This window comes from Leuciscus leuciscus (assembly GCF_965113295.1).
Source record: "Leuciscus leuciscus genome assembly, chromosome: 2".
In the NCBI taxonomy this organism is placed as follows: Eukaryota; Metazoa; Chordata; class Actinopteri; order Cypriniformes; family Leuciscidae; genus Leuciscus; species Leuciscus leuciscus.
In genome coordinates this window covers 20,413,736-20,428,900 of record NC_138726.1, presented here as the reverse complement: position 1 = coordinate 20,428,900, position 15,165 = coordinate 20,413,736, and the positions used below count along the sequence as shown (strand labels likewise).

At 36.5% G+C, this 15,165-nt stretch overlaps 1 long non-coding RNA gene across 1 annotated transcript; it reads left to right on the top strand.

The window, feature by feature from the left end:
- Positions 1–13,457: 13,457 nt before the first annotated feature.
- Positions 13,458–15,165, top strand: LOC309486539. The gene is made up of 3 exons (XR_014201584.1): positions 13,458–13,507; positions 13,680–13,825; positions 15,026–15,165. It is a non-coding gene; the product is annotated as an uncharacterized lncRNA (long non-coding RNA).

The window sequence follows — 15,165 nt, the reverse complement described above, 5'->3', positions numbered from 1 at the left end:
AAGCAAAGCGAAGTAGCAGAGTTTGGTATTGCCAGGCTAGCTGGACCAATCATATTTAATTAATCATCCAGCAAACCCACTCACCCAGCAACAAAACTAGGTGCCAATGTGTCTGTAACAACCCCCCAAAAGGGAAGAACAGGCCCCTGGTTACCATGGCAGCAAAGGCATGTTTTTTACAATGTGAAAAAATGTGAAAGGCACAGGCCATAGGAAAGACCCATAAAGCCCATAAAAAGGATTACTTTCCATTAATTCAAAGGCAAACCTTTCAATGAATGAACATGTACACCCCCAGGACATTGTGTGTATTATTACTGTTTTGTATATTGTATTGTTGTATTGTATTGTGTCCTGTTTTATGCATGCCCTATTAGACAATGTAACCTACTAGACAATGTAACCTTATTGGTATCATGCTTCCTATCAAAATAATCCTGGTTTAATGCCCTGGACATTAAATCACCTATCACCTCCTTATAGCATGCATTGTATGTCAGAGCATAAAGGGACAGCATCTAACCATTAACCATCTCCTCTTAACTTACTCCCTGGTTTCTAATTTTCACTTTCTCTTTCCCTATACTTAATTCTTCTCAGCATATTTTCACTTTAACCTCAGTGTAATCATATGTAAAATAATGCAATCACCAACATTACACAGCATATAAATCAAAACTGCCTGATGTTACTGAATGAAATGTCGACCCAGGACGAGTTATAGGACTGTGCAAGCATTGGGGGTGTTGCTGGACTACTCCATCTATGTTTTGATCTTTCTGAATCCGATCTGGTGGTAGTCTTTGACAAAAACTTGATTTTCTCAGCTTTTTGCTCAAAATGTTGCTTTTTTTTAGGAAACTTACCCACATTCAAGTGTTGATTAAAAAAAAAGAATGCATGAAGCTAGAAAAACTGTTTATTTGTTTAAAAGCAGAGGGTCAGTTCTTTCTTTTGATATATTGCATGTTCAGATTTTCATACAAAGAAATATTCTGGAGGCCATGACATTTTTATGAAAATTATCAAAAACAGTGAACGTTATGTCAGAACTGAATTGACGAATTGGGATCTTGCCTGAGAGATACTTAGTAGACTGTCCTCACTCAATGGCTGTCTGTCTAAATGGTGTCCGCAAAATAATATAGGGTTCATAGACAATTGGAAAAGTTTTTGGGGTAGACCTGACCTGTTGAAAAGAGATGGTATTCTTCCCTCCTGGGATGGTGCTGCTCTTCTCTATAGTAATATGGCACATAGTCTTAGAGCTCAAACATGACAAATTGGGGCTCAGGTCAGGAAGCAGACAAACTGGCTAAACCGACCATCTGCTATGTAGGATTTGAGGGCGAACCAAACACAAATGAATCTTCCAGGTGATTTGTTCAAATATAATTCCACACAGAACTCAACATTCCAGACCCCAAATCACCAATCCAGAACCATAAAATCCAGGCTCCAGCCAGTCTACGCTAACCAACGAAAACCCCCAGCTAAGAAAAGAGATGAGCCCAACTAAAGGAAGAACGTTGTTAATGTTAGATAGTTTGGAAAAGACTGATTGGTTCCGAGATGGCAAAGCTCAGGACCCACAAAGATAACGGTAGAGGTTGCTTGATCCCACGACAGATATAAAAAACAGACCTCCTTCTTAAAAACCACAGAGACTGAGACTTTACATATAAAATTACATAAAATCATCCCAAAACAATTCTTGACGGACTTATAATCAAACATCGTTCAACTATAATTCTGTATTGTGTCTACAACCTATATGTGTGTATATTATGCTTAGATCACATATAAGTAATGTAATTGTTATAACTATTAGATGTTTGAATGAAAGTGTGTTGGCTTGCAACTAGAGATGATGAATGCATGAGTTGTCATCAAATGTTATTTGTACAGAAAGCTGATTTTGAGATGGGAAACCTATGTAAAAAATGGTTTTGATAAAGTGAAAACTATAAGGTACAATGACAGTGATGGATTGATGGCATATTGTGTGAAAGCATTTGAGTTGATAATGTCTTTAGCACAGATGTGTTTGAGAAATATAGAAACGTTGAAAATGCTCCACCCAGAGGTCAAAGAATTTTACAACGATTTATGTGCACATTTAGACTGTAACAATTAAAGAGGAACAATTGTTTATACATGAGTTGAATGGTAAATATACCACTAATGTTATAAAAGTGGTAAAATGTGATGAAGTATTTTATTTTATAGACAAAAACATTGATGGACTCCAGCGAGAGACAAGACCAAACACACCAGACACAATTGTCTCGTCGGAGCCTTGGGATGAAACAAGCAGCCCAAGGGAAGGTAATAATACCGCAGTACTTGATTCCAATGATCAGATTCTGCAATATGTGCCTGATTAATGGAAGAGGCCGTACGTTTCTGTGTAAAGACTGTAAGGGACAATTAATTGGGGCATGTTATCATGAAATTAATAATGGTTGACTGATGTGAAGTAAATTTGGATGTTATTTGACCATAATAAAACAAAGTACAAAAACTTGGCCTTCTGGAGATTTGATACAGGGAAAGATTATTGAAAGTAAAGTTATAAAGCCAAAAAATGAATGAATCTGGGTGGAATATGAATGTCCTGAATGTAAGGACATTCATTTGAAAAACAAGTCAGGACAAATATATACTAAACTAAGAAAGTATGATAAAACCAGAGGATGCTATATGCAATACCTAAGTTTGAAAATAAAATAATAATTGTAGAATAGAAAAGTTGCATAAGGGGGGTGTTATGGAATATGCAATTATTCTATTATAATTATGCCTTTTTGTGTATGAAGTACTTATGTGTTGTAGTTAAACACAATTGTAACTTTATATAATGAAAGTGTTTTTATTGAGCAGGGCACTGGAGGCTGTTGTTGGGCGATTTGTTGGGAGAGTGTTGTATAATGAAGGACACTTTAATCATTGAATTTATTGAAGAGAGTGGTTTATGAAGAAAAACACTGCAGTTGTTTTTGTAAAATGGTTTATTGAGACAGTGGTTTATAAAGAAAAACACTGCAATTGTTTTTGTAAAATCATTTATTGAGAAAAGGATTTATAAAGAAAAACACTGCACTTGTTTTTGTAAAATGTTTTTTTGAGAAAGTGGTTTATAAAGAAAAACAAACCACACAATGTTTTAAGCATTTATTAAAAATCATAGTGAGGAACAAGACATGTATTAGAAAGAGCTTTGCCAAAGAAAGAAGAAAAATGCAAGCATTACTGTCTATGTGTTGCAGGTCAGAAGAAGGAGGACGAAGAGGCGAAAGGCTTTATATCAGGGATGGGCAACTTCGGTCCTGGAGGGCCACTGTCCTACAGAGTTTAGCTCCAACCCTGAAAAAATCACCTGCCTGTAATTTTCTAGTAATCCTCCTGAGGACCTTGATTAGCTTGTTCAGGTGTGTTTGATTAGGGTTGAAGCTAAACTCTGTAGGACAGTGGCCCTCCAGGATCGAAGTTGCCCATCCCTGCTTTATATGAACAAGTCCTAGGGAGTTTCCAGAAGGGGATTTCTGAAGATGTCAAAAAGTTGATGGACTTTAAAAGGACTGGAAATTAATGTCAAGGTAGACGCTGATTCACCAAGGACGGCCTCTCCGGTGTTAGATGCCTTGCCATTTCGCCTCATGCAGTCAAAGCTTGTAAACGATTTGGTTTTGATTTACTTTTATATTTATTTTTTATATTAGTACCTTTTATGTAAACTAGTTAACCTGTATTTAATCATATATATATATAATTGTAATTAAGAAGCTCGCCTGCCATGAGTCTCTGTTCTACAAAAGATTGAGCTGAACTAACCACAGAGAAGTCTTCTATGATCTAAATATAGTAAGTAAATAGCTTTCCTGTAGCTCAGTGGTAAGAGCATTGCGTTTACAACGCAAGGTTGTGGGTTCGATCCCAGGGGATTGCACATACCTATGTATAAATGTATAGGATAATGCAATGTAAGTCGCTTTGGATAAAAGCGTCTGCCATATGCATAAATGTAAATGTAAGTATGGAAATTCAAATGCTTATAATTAAAGGGAAAGTTCACTTTGAAATAAATTTTTGGTATGTTTTAGCTTACCTCAAGGGCATCCAAGATGTAGGTGTCTTTTTTTCGACACGAAACGAGCGGTTTGTGTGAGAAAACGAACAGTATTTATATCGTTTTTACCACTTATACACAGCCATGTCCGAGTGATCTGATCTGACGTGTGCGCAGACTGGTGCATAGATATATACACACTAGATGTCGCCTTGTCTACGGCAGTTCATTGGAACGAATGTCTTTAAGGCGACATCTAGTGTATATATCTATGCACCAGTCTGCGTACACGTCAGATCAGATCACTTCGACATGGCTGCGTATAAGAGGTAAAAACGATATAAATACTGTTCGTTTTCTCACACAAACCGCTCGTTTCGTGTCTTAGGCCATCAATGTGTACTTACGATGGGGAATTGTTTAATTTGGACGACGGGGAATTGTTTTAATTTGGACTCTGTGCTTGTGTTTTGAGATAATGACCATAGACCTGCATTATATGACTGACAGACAAGAACGGTTTGACCTAAAAATATCAAAATTGAAACTACTGCGGAAAAAAAGACACCTACATCTTGGATGCCCTTGAGGTAAGCTAAAACATACCAAAAATGTATTTCAAAGTGAACTATCCCTTTAAGGACAGATTTGACTTACTTTACCAAACCTGAGAATAATTAAAATAAGGTAAAAGGTGTTTATGATTACACATATCATCTATCTATCATAACCATCGTCCTTGCGATGGAGGTTCGGGTTGAATAACTAGTTCTTCCAGTGTTTCATCATCAGACTCGTGCTTGCAGAGTACGATATGGTAAAATCAACGTCATTGTTCGTTACAGTCTTTAGTTTACGGTGTAGGAAGCCTCAGGACAGCTGACGTTGTTATGACAATGGGCGTTTTTGTTTTTGACGCGTGCGCTGTACGAGGTAAACCAATCACAACAGACTGAGCTGTCTGGCCAATCAGAGCAGAGTAGCTCGCGGAATTACAATTTAGAGAGATTGATTCATTTGACGAATCGTTTGAGAATCATTGAAAAATGTGGTGATGTGCAAATGTATATTATGAGGAAATTAAACAGTTTTTTTTACCTTTGATGCATGTAAACCTGTTGTAGGAGACTCCAAAACAACATTAGGAAACTTTAAAATAGCATAATAGGGGCACTTTATCATTTAAAGTGCCCCTATTATGCTATTTTAAAGTTTCCTAATGTCCACCCCCCAAGATTACTAATGTAAACATGAACCTCGTCTGAAAGGCAAAGAGGGAGGTGTTGCTGTAATTTATAGTAATATCTTCAGAATTACTGGTTAGTCTAGTTTCAAATATATGTAACGTAAATGCCTTTGGGTTAATGCGAATTAGCTCAAGAATATAGGGAATTTTGGCAATATTAATTTTTATAACTCATGGTCATAAATCATAAATCGCATATGCATTTACTTTATCAATTATAGGAAATGCCTCGTTCTGTACTGTCTGATCATTACAGTTAAGAAGAAGTATTCCTGTTTACAAAACTCCAAGAAAGTTTATCTTCTGGCCACGAAGACAAAACCTCTTTGGGTTTATAAATTAAAACTACTCAAAGTAGTTTTATAATATAGAGCCTGTTAGCCTGGGTTTCCCCATACTGCCTTGAGCAGCGCGATTTTATTCACGCTGCAAGGTAGTCTGGCTACCATGGGCTAATTTTTCCCCTGAAATAGGGAACCAATCACAGAACGGGGAGGGAGCAGCAAGACGATGACGAAGTATATGCGACACACCGAAGCAGTTTGTTTATCTATGGATCCAACATGACAGACGTAAAAATATATGCATATTTAGTTTAGCAAGCAAACACATCTACAAAAATATGCCTGTATTTCAAGTTGATAAAATAATTAAAAATCCACATCAGTTTATTTGTGCCGACGCGCCACCCCTCCCAGGATCTATAACGTTACCTAGGCTACTTCCACTTTTAAAAATTCATCATAACCGCGCGCGCGATCTGCTTGCAGTCGTCGAGATGGATGCTGAGGAGTTGAAGAAAAGAATAGCTAGTGGAGATTGTAAAGTTGTCGACAATACGTCATCAAAAATCAAGTCCAGTGTGTGGGAGAAATTTGGAGTTATCTGAAGAAAATATTGTAAAAAGCTTTGCTGCAAACATTTTCGTGTTGGATAGCCGCAAATGTGGAACTTCATCCCTGAGGAAGCACGCAGATAACTGGTAACAAAGCCGTTCTATCGAACGGTATTTTTCATATTTAACACTGTTAGTATGTGTGGTGTGCAGGGCGTGTTTGAACCCAAAATTGTCAGATGTAGGCTAGACGAAATTGCGTGGCATATAGTGGTGTAGCCGCGTCTGTTCGATTTGTGTGGTAACGTTAGCCATGTTCTTAATGTACCGGCCTTTTGACAGCTTCGGCTGAAGTTGTCCTTGTGTTAATTGTCGTGTAACTTCTGTATGACCTGGCAATAAACATTTTTGTAAGTGTCTATAATGTGATAGTCTAAACTGATTTTATTTCGGGTGCGGGTCGGGTGTCGGTTCTATTTTAAGCGGGTCGGGTGCGGATTTACAAAATCGGACCCGTGCAGGACTCTCTGGTGTAACGTTACACATAAATCTCTGACCCATCGTCGTCTTCTTCGTTGAATATCTGTCGCTCTACTTACGTCATCTGGTATAATTTGAAACGATTGGCTATAAGCTACGTACAGGCGCATTTGATAGACATTTGTAGCGCCCAATAAACGGCTCTGGGCATTCGTAAACCACGCCTCAAATACGAGAAAATGAACATGTAGTATCCAGACCACGTCTCAAAGAGAAAGTGGTCTGACGTTAGCCAGGCTAAGAGCCTGTAGCTTTATAGATCTTTTGTTTCATTGACTTTATAAAAAGTGGGTTTTCAAACACAGAGACAGTTAAAAGTATAAATGGGTTTATTAATAAAATGGCACACGCTAGAGATTATAAGCTACAAATATAAACGTACGTAAAATGCAAACGATAAAACAAACAAACATTTAAACAAACATGACGTGATCAGAATGAAAATGAAATGAAAGAAAGAAAGATATAGAGGGAAGATAGAGGGTAACTTAAATCACAGACCTACAAGCTAAACACCAGGAATCAACTGTTAGAGAGAAAGATACTTGCGAGATGTGGTACTCTTTCAGTATGATGCTGAAAAGTCCGGCTGGTTGGCGTCTAGCTTTGTCTTCTGGGTCGTTTCGCAAAACGATGTAAAGGCTCACTTGAATTTAACGTTACCGAGAAAGTTCAGATTCGTCTCCCGGGATGGGAGAGGCTGGAAATCTTAGTTGCAAAGACCGGCTGTTACGACTCGAACATGGGTTCGTTCGATGGAGAAGGCCAGGGCCTCCTTCAGATGTTCCTTGGAGGAGCGCTGCGCCGGGGAGAAGAAGGTCCGAAGAGCGGAAGTTGAGTTGGAAGCGATAAGAGAGAGAAGAGAGAAGGTTTTGGACTTTTATCAGTGTCCCAGGTGCCGTCCCCTCCTTCGTGTAGGACGAATCAGCTGTCGAGATTTTTCGAGCGGGAAGATTCCTTTGTCCGGTTAGACACGCCCACTCGAATGAGTCATGATTGACTTTAACTGGAGAGGATTTTCTCCAGACATATGAACTTATAAAACAATGCGCATCACTGAATTCTGCTATCGGAATTCAACTCCGTTAGCTGGAGAGGATTACAGAGATATCAAAAATAGAATCTAGGCATTGTAGCCATGCAAAGATACATTATTATGCATTTGTATAGGCAATAGTGGTTCTATTAATGTTACAAATAGGACATATGCTTTCCTATGGTTTACACACACCTCTTAACACACAAATTTATATATTTAGTACCTTTAAGAGTGACTTTATGGGTAAAAGTCCTTTTCTGTAGGGGGTTTCTGTTTCACAGTCCAGAGTGTGTTTGTGTGTGTGTGTGTGTTGGAATGTTGCGACCCTGTTATCTCATGCATAGGGCTGGATAGCTCTGTGGTCAAATTTTATGACCTGCCAATGAGCTCGGGTTACGGGATGCGATTCTACTGGGAGAACATTCTTCAAAAATACATTTCAGATCCAAACACTCGAAGATCATAACTATATGATCAAAACAACATTAATCACACATACATACAGGAAATTCAGATACAAGTCTGAGTTACACACATTTAAAAGAATGTTAAGTTACACACAACGGATGTGTGTGTGTGTGTGTGTGTGTGTGTGTGTGTGTGTGTGTGTGTGTGTGTGTGTGTGTCATGAGACTGTAAAAGTCACAGGGAGTCCATGCTGAAATGGGGGTTTTAGAGGGGATTCTAAGAAAACAGGGTTTCCTTATGTGACTCAAAGGTCCCTCGGGGGATACGAGTCACATGGGCGCTGGTAAATTGGTCCTCGTGGGGCAATTATTAACCAGCCAGGACAAAGACGATGTGTTTTGCCATCACATGATCCACTTAATGCGAAAAGCAGATGCCATTGTTGTTACATATTATTATTTTAAAGTGTTGGTGCTTAATGTAACACTATCTAGTGTAAATGATAAATCACGTTTGAGATTTGTGCTGGCTACTGTATACAGGCCACCAGGGCACCATACAGACTTTATCAAAGAATTTGCTGACTTTCTATCAGAGTTAGTACTGGCTGCAGATAAAGTCCTAATTGTTGTTGTCTAACTCTATTGGAGTTAGACAACATGTGTCAGGACCTATTCATATTCGTAATCATACTCTAGATCTAATATTATCACATGGAATCAATGTTGATGCCGTTGAAATTCTGCAGCAGAGCGATGACATCTCAGATCATTATCTAGTCTCGTGTATACTTAATTTAGCCAAGGCTGCAAAGCAGACTCCATGTTACAAATATGTTAGACCTATCACTTCTGCCACTAAAGATTGCTTTATTACAGTTTTTCTCAATTGCTTAAACACATTTCTTGAAACTATGCCTCGTATAAACACAAATCCATAACGTCTCACCCAATTCCCCAAACATCCTATTTTCAGGTCAAAATTAAGCTCTACACTCAAAACCATTCACTCTTGCTGAAAAAACAAACTTTGCCCTCAGACAGGACACACAAGCCCTCAAAATCACACACACTACAACATAGTCTAACACAGGGGTTTTCAAACTGGGGGCCGCCAGGGGGGCCGCAGCAAGTTGAAAAAAAAAGCGAAAAAAAAAAGTTAAAAAACGTCAAAAAAAAAAAAAGTGTTAATATGAGTATTGTTATGAAATAACGTTATAATAATTTGTTGCATAGCCTATCTGAACATTATACTTTTAATGCTAATCTTTTAGAGATGAACTGATTGATCGGCTGGTGACCAGAATTGGCCGATTTTCGGGCGATTTTCAGTCTGACATATGCCGATTCAAATGCACTCGGGCGCCGCATGATTAACATCGCGTAACATCAGCATCTCACATGCACACAGAACGCACATGTAGGAAACCTTGTGAATTACGGCCGTTTCAGACCGCTAGCGGCGCGTGAGCAGCGCAAATTTTTCCGCCGTGCATGTTCAGTGAGTGCATTCACACCGCGAGCAGGAGCAGCGTGTGAGCGTCAAGCAGGAGCGTCGCGTGCCGTGAGCAGTATGAAGCGGAGGGTTTCGGCGCCGTCTATTTTTGCCGCACTGCTCACGCTCAATTAAAGCGAAAGCACACTTTTGATGGATAAAATAAATATGATTTCACACAAAAAGTACCAAAAATGCACATAATTTGCATGTAGGCTATAGTGTGTTTTAACAAGAACTGGAGTAGGCTATGTCAGAAAAGAAAATGAAGACTCAAAAATATTTATAGAAAATGTACCCATTTAAACTTGTTTTTATTAATCAGTTTGGGTAAAAGTGGTGTTTTATAAAAAATATATTTATAGAAAATAAATATTTGTGTGTGCTGTAAAGTGGTTAGAAAAAATGAAATCAATCGGCTAAAATCTGTATCTGCAGGTCAAACTCAATGAAAAATCGGAATCGGTCTTGAAAATTGTAATCGGTTCATCTCTATAATCTTTCTGATTGGCTGGTATCAAACACCATCACATAATCTGATGTTCACCTAGATGTTTTATTTATTTATTTCTACATTTGCCGCAGTATTGTCGATAGGTTCAATAACACATCCTGCAAAAGGGGGGCCTTGGCCAGAACCTAGTAGTATTTGGGGGGCCTTGTCATGGAAAAGTTTGGGAACCCCTGGTCTAACACACTGGTGCAATAAATTCAAAACAACATTTCCAAAACTGGTAAGTTATGTTGCTTGTGTTTCCCCCCATCACAAACCTTTTCACATGATGAACACAAAAGACACAACCAATGGATACATTGGCACATTTTTATTCATTCATGTACTACACAGTACAACACACACACACACACACAAAAACAAACAAAACTTTTTTTTCCTGTTTTACTCTGTTTTTTTTTTTACTCTCTCCTCTAAATTGTTTTCAATATTTACTTAAGATGTGTGTGACCATAATATGACAGTAAAAGAGCACACACAAAGCTTATTCTAATATGGAATTGTATTGGAATGGTAAAGAATGTTGGTACGTGACAGGAGGGCCTCCACTCAAGGATACAATATGATGAACAAGTTCAACATATGGTTGAAATACCATCATTGGCCTAGAAAGATAACATTCTGGGAGTCAAGACTATAAAGGAGAAAGGATGCCCTCACTTCACTGTCACACTCTGCAGCCACTCTGTGTGACTGTACGACTGCTGGCCTTTTCTTGCAAGAAAATACACCTCATCAAAGACTATTGGAAATGTTTGTCTCTTATTCAGTGATAGAATTTTGTTTGCCACCCACCTCCCTGAAGGTTCTCGAGGCAACGGTAAAGCGACTCAAATTTGGCCTTACTCGTAGCCCAGCCTCCCTCATAGTCATATCATTGACAAAGACATGGACAACTATAGAGTGACTTGAATTTCATCTGAGACTGCTTGTCTTCTTGCCTTTGCCCTTCCTCCTCCTCCTCCTTATCCCTCCTCGATCTCTTCTTTCATGTCTTTCTGGATCCATTCCCTTGTGAAAAAGAAGTGTGCTTAATTGTATTTAAAGCGCACTTTTTGTGTACTTAAAATAATAAAAGTATACTTTTTGAAAAGTGCACTTGCAGATAATATAATAAAAGTAAAATTAAAGACCACTTATGTGTACTTAAAGGGAATACACTTTAATGACAATATTTATTAACACACTTAAGTGCACTTTTTACAAATGCACTTTGTAATAATATCTAATTAAGTTTAACTTAAAGTAAGTACACTTTCATCACAATATTTATAAACACACTTAAGTGTATTTTTAAAAATGCACTTTGTAATAATGTCTAATTAAGCTTAATTTAAAGAAAGTACACTTTCATCACAATATTTATAAACACACTTAAGTACAATTTTTACAAATGCACTTTGTAATAATATCTAATTAAGTTTAATCTAAAGTAAGTACACTTTCATCACAATATTTCTTAACACACTTAAATACATTTTTTTTAAATGCACTTTGTAATAATGTCTAATTAAGTTTTACTTAAGGAAAGTACACTTTTATCATGATATTTATAAACACACTTAAGTGTACTTTTTACGAATGCACTTTGTAATAATATCTAATTAAGTTTAACTTAAAGTAAGTACTCTTTCATCACAATATTTATAAACACACTTAAGTGCATTTTTAAAAATGCACTTTGTAATAATGTCTAATTAAGCTTAACTTAAAGAAAGTACACTTTCATCATAATTTTTATAAACACACTTAAGTGCATTTTTACAAATGCACTTTTTAATAATGTCTAATTAAATGTTACTTAAAGAAAGAACACTTTCATGGCAATATTTATCAACACACTTAAGTGCATGTTTTAAAAAATGCACTTTGTAATGTGTACTAAGTTTTACTTAAACATACATTTTAAATAATTATGATTTATAGTGTTTTAAATTTATTAAAGTTATTAAAGGAAATTTATTTTGATGTATTGACTAATATATACTAAATAAAATAACAGTTTTAATGGAAAACATGGAAAATAATTGATTTTAATTCCAACTCAAGTGTGTTGTCCAAAATTAATTTGTTAATGTATTTTAAATGTGTTTTGTCTATAATATATACTGTGTGCATTATGCAGTTGAAATGTATTTTTCCAATACATCTGCTTATACAGTATAATCCAGTACAACTTATTGTTGACATTTTTATCACCAGCCCTTGCTCTATGAACTCAACTAGTGTCAGCTTTCTACATAATATTTGAAAATAAAATGTAATATAAGAGAGGAGCCTAATAGTAATGTGTTGTAGCTACTTTACATCTGTGAACATAATACTTTCAATATCATTATGTTGTTCTAAGTCAATTAAACACACATTTAATTGTATTAATTGCGAGCAAAAGTTAAACAAATGTAAACAAAATTAATTTGCATTTAAATTCAGTTAAAATACATTTAATTTTAATCACACTACACTACATTGGAAAAAAGATTGACTTTTAGTTAGGTTAATGAGTAAAGTTTTGTGAACTTACAGAGTTTAACAACACAATGAGTTAGAACAACAGAAAAGCTGAAATAACATTTAACCATAGACCATGCATGATATATGAATATGTTGTTTAATGCGCATGCGCGAGGAATACTACGTCATTATGACGCACTACTTCTCTAGAGTTTGAAAAATGCGCTATGTTTTGCGATCCGTTTGCGATGCGTGATGATACTGAAGCTAGCCAAACAAGAGAACAAAAGGAGCACCACGTTTGGATGTTTGTTTGCAGATGAGACGTTATGCTTCAGATAATCAGTCAAGTAAGTATATCTTGATGCTTTCTTTAGTTCATTTTTTTTCACCGTAACATGTCAGTTGCTGAGTGCATTTTAATCGCAGATATAAACTCAATAGACTCGGGAGGTGAATGAATCATGTTTTCAATAATGTATATATGATTGCATTCTAATAATGTCTTACATTGTAATGTGAGGAAGGCGTGTGTGGTCGTGTTCGAGGAATTTGGTTGCTGATTTAAAAAAAAAAAAAGTTATTTTAAACAAGCTAGCACTACAAAAAATTTGCTGAATGCTGATCCAATATTGTAACACTCGAAGACGTTTATATACATTTAATACAAATAATCAATCTTATAACCACCATAAATATTTAATATATTACCCACCTCTAGAAAAAAATGCTTGTAAAGTTTTCAATTTCATTTTGTATTTAAAGAGTTGTTCAATTACTATTTGTTTTGGAATATGTAATATTTTTGTGTTTATCTGGATTTAAACATTCATTTTGCAGGATCAGTTCATATTTGTTATTGGAGATACAGTGCAAGCGGTGTGGAATCACAGACCTGTATTGAGGAGGTGATGTTACAAGATTTATCATGACAGCACATCCTGATCAAGCTAAAACACTACTTTCAAGTCACTAACTATCCCTACAGCTTTTAAATTATTTGAATCTTTTGCATGTGCAAGTAATAAATTCCCACCTGTGCATTCACTCATGCCCCTATAATCATCATATATTTTATAGGTAACAAACCAAAGGAAGAAGGCTTGCAGCATTGCTGTGTCAACCGTGGTAAATACAGGAACAGGAACATCCTTCATGAATATGTGGGGCAAGCCTAAAATGTAAGAATACCTTTCTTAATTTGCATTGGTCCTGGGTTTGCATGGGTCATACTAGGGCTGGGCGATATGGACCAAAAGTCATATCCCGATATATTTAGGCTGAATATCGATATACGATATATATCCCGATATTTTTTCCGCAAAGTGAGAGCAAATGTTCAGTCAAAATCAAAGCCAAATATGACGTCACAAGTAGTTTTATTGAAACCGGCTATTTCAGTGAACAGTTGCAAAATCAAATGAATAAATTATAAACAGGTTTCTTCACCTTAGGGCTGCACGATTATGACAAAAATCATAATTGCCGATTATTCCCATGGAATTGTAATTGCGATTTATTAATAATGATTATCAAAGTTTACATTGAATATATATAAACAAATTTTGTGTAAACATGTTATAATTTGCTTATATATAGCCTACATACATATAGGCAAATTATAACACGTTTACACAAAATTTGTTAACACACACACACACACACACACACACACACACACACACACACACACACACACACACACACACACACGTACTGTCCCCCTTTACTTAACATAAATTGTAAGAATATGACTAGTAAAGACTAGTACTAATAAATAAACAGTAGGCCTATGCTAAAGCTATTAAATAGCAGTCCCAAACTAGTTTTTGTTAATACAATGTGGTATGAGCCACTACAGTCATTTAAAAATATAAAAAATAACACAAGGTTAATATGGGAACGACAGTTACCATGGTGAATACACAATATTAACAATAACTGTTAATGAAACATGGAAACTGCTCCTAGTGAATAGAATGAAAATCATACCTGCATTACTTTTATTTCGTGTAATTTACAACGTAACGGCGTTGCATGCTCGTAGTTTCTTTTGCACTTTATATAGCCTACAGTGAAGCGATACACACCGCGCGCCGCCGCATTTGCGCGTGCAATTGAAGAGTGTGCGCTCCGAGCACAGTATAACGGCTGACAGGACAAAAAAGTCTGTGTTTCTGAGGTGAAAAACTTTATTTCAGCGTACACTTATGTCACTGCCTGGTAGTTCCTATTGTGCTGGGTTTTCTGAAGTAGTCATGATTCGCCTCTCATAACATATGCTCTAAACACGCACGCAGAGTGGAAGGAGGGGCGGACTATTTGAAAATTTTAACTATATCGATATATGCGATATGGTCTAATTCCATATCGCATTTCAAAATATATCGATATATTTTTTATATCGATATATCGCCTAGCCCTAGGTCATACAGTATATCTATATTTGTGTAATTGATAAAGTTATGCTTAATTCCCTGTAAAGTAGCAATAAAAAGGTTCTCTATTTTTAATCACTTTAAGCCCAGTGTCAGTAAAGATGGCGTAGTCAGTGGAATCCTGGTGT